Source organism: Amblyomma maculatum, chromosome 1 (assembly GCF_055883805.1).
Source record: "Amblyomma maculatum isolate TAMU_Amacu chromosome 1, ASM5588380v1, whole genome shotgun sequence".
NCBI lineage: Eukaryota > Metazoa > Arthropoda > Arachnida > Ixodida > Ixodidae > Amblyomma > Amblyomma maculatum.
This window is the reverse complement of record NC_139344.1, coordinates 225200452-225202935: the sequence shown is the minus strand read 5'-3', so window position 1 is coordinate 225202935 and position 2484 is coordinate 225200452.

Below are 2484 nucleotides of genomic sequence, written 5' to 3'. Positions count from 1 at the left end.
CGACCGAGAAGGTTGGAACGAGTATGGGAGAAGAATAGGAATGAAAGAAGCTGTAGTCGACGAAGAAAAAAAAACCTAAAAAAAAGGGACAAGCCTGAAAACTCGAGAACGCGATTACCGGGGCCTGAAGATGCCGCAGGCACTTACATTACGCAGACGGATTTCTGGTGAGGTGGTTGCCACTTTTCTCGACGATAAAGGAAAGGATGGCAGATGGCACGCGGTCGCTGATGCAGCGACACAGCTATGAGAATGGAAACTGCCTTACAGCACCGCACAAACGATCTACAGTATCTAATACACATTCATGTCTTCCTCTCTGTCACATGTCAGAATTGTAGCATGCTTAATTTTCTTTTTCGTTGAAAGAACGTCCTGCCTCATCCCGACTTGAATGCTAGTTTTTTTTTTCGTTTTTGTATTTTTAACGATCCTTAATGCCTCTTTAACGGTACTTTCAAGTCCTCTGCCACAAAATTAAGTTTTGACAGGGGAAGGTAACAGGTGGCAGCCAGCCGCTCGACAACTTGTTTGGAGCAGGATGGCATGTAATGAATGCAAGATCTGTTCATAGTGTCCACTAATAAGTAAAAAAAAAAAATCATTTTTTTTACTTATTTTTTATTATAGTCTTGATTGAGCAGTTATCGCATGAGGAACAGCTTATGATTCGAGGTTCAACAACTCACTAGACATCGAAATGTCATTAACACAACTAAATGAATAGAGCGTATGGAATGGCACCTCCTGAATCACATCTACAGAGGAGGGCGAAGTGGACAGCGAATTGATGGCGAGGAAAAAAATATATATATCAGGCTGGGGGACGGACAAAGGAAGCCGCCCAAGAGGAGAAGGAAAGTAGCTGCATAAGCGTGGAAGGAAAGGGTGTGGAAAGAAGAAAAGGAACGAGCTGAGAGGAGGAAAAAATAATGAAAGCAAGCAAGCAAGCAAAAAAAAAAAAAATTGCCAAGGCAAATTCGCGAAGCTAATGCGCAAGACATATAGTAAATGCGCCATTTAAACACTCCATTCCTGTTGATTACTCTCTGCATTGTACTGGTGCTTATGCAAGCTATCGTAGACAGGGAAATATAGACCACAGGACAGCATAAATAAAAATTATGCAATGAACAACTGCATCCACGAGCGCGGCCCACAGGCGCGCACGGCGGTCCCAGTAGCGCTGATGCCTAAGAGTTGCCCAATTTCTTTAAATATTATTATTTTTTTTTTGCGGGTTGAGAAAGGATGCTAATGCAGGTGAAGGTATAGTCTGTCCTCTTTCGGGAAAAATGCTTCGCGGTAAATCTGGACGCGGCAATACCCGGGCATGATTGCCAGCTCACTGCTCGTTAGAAGGCAGCGATTCGCCTTAGCGTCGCTTCGCTTCGTAAAGCTTATTCGGTGACGCGAAAAATATTTTATCAGGCCAGTGAAAATGTGTGCAACAGCAGCAATGCCAGGACTGCAGTCTAGCAATTAATTTGTGACCATAGAATGCCGCGAATCGAAAGAACGAACGGCGAATGCGCCCCACGCACAGCAGATCCGCCGCGTCTCCGCTGCACGGCCGGGCGCATGTCTCCCTACCAAACTGTTTTTCCCGCCGCGAGGGGCGCGCGCGTCGCACCGCGAGTTACTCCTGCACCCGCCAATTCCACACTTGGAACGGACGCGCGCCAAGGAACGCCACGTAACATGCACGATGGTGTACCGTCCAATCTCACATTTGCAGGAGCAATGCAGCGAACGCATGCCAAAGAAAAAAAAAATTCCTCTGTGCGGTACCGGTTCCTATCTTGCTAGCAAAATCTATACGAGGGGTGCGCGATGTACTGTGTGCAGCAGCACCGCTCAGGCTTTGACATTTCTCCACTCTCCAGTGCAGATACTGTAGTGCTCCCACAAAATTTTTTGTTTTGTTTGTGTTTGCGAATGGAAGTCAGGAGAGAACGTATGCGAGGGTTGAAGGTCTTTTTCCTGCGCCTGCCTTGGGCTTTATACTGGGCGGCAAGGTGAGCGTCGTAGTGGGCCGGGATAAAGAGGCCTCCGGGGATCCAGTGCGCCTTCACAAGTGCGCCTCGTTCAGCTAGCTCGGCTCCGTCATGGAGTTGATCGTTAATTGATCGAGGCGTTTGTGTAATACACAGTATATCAGAATAACGGCCTGGGGGGCGAGTTGGTGCATGATGGAATGTGGTGCGCATGTGGTGTCCCCTTCTTGTCTGTGTCCGTTTCCGTGTTGCGCCGCCGTTCAATTCCTACACAGTATACTTTGCGCACTCTGTCTCAGGGAAGTTATAGAAAGCTGGGAAATGGCGTTTAGCGTTGTGAGTTGACATTCGTCTACAAGCGGGGTGATGAGCCGAATACATGAGGGTGGCAGAGATCGGGACTTCGGGATGACGCCCGCTAAAAACTACACTTGCACTCGAATTTACCGCCCTTTTTGAGTTCTCTATGGACAAGCCAAAGCTGGAC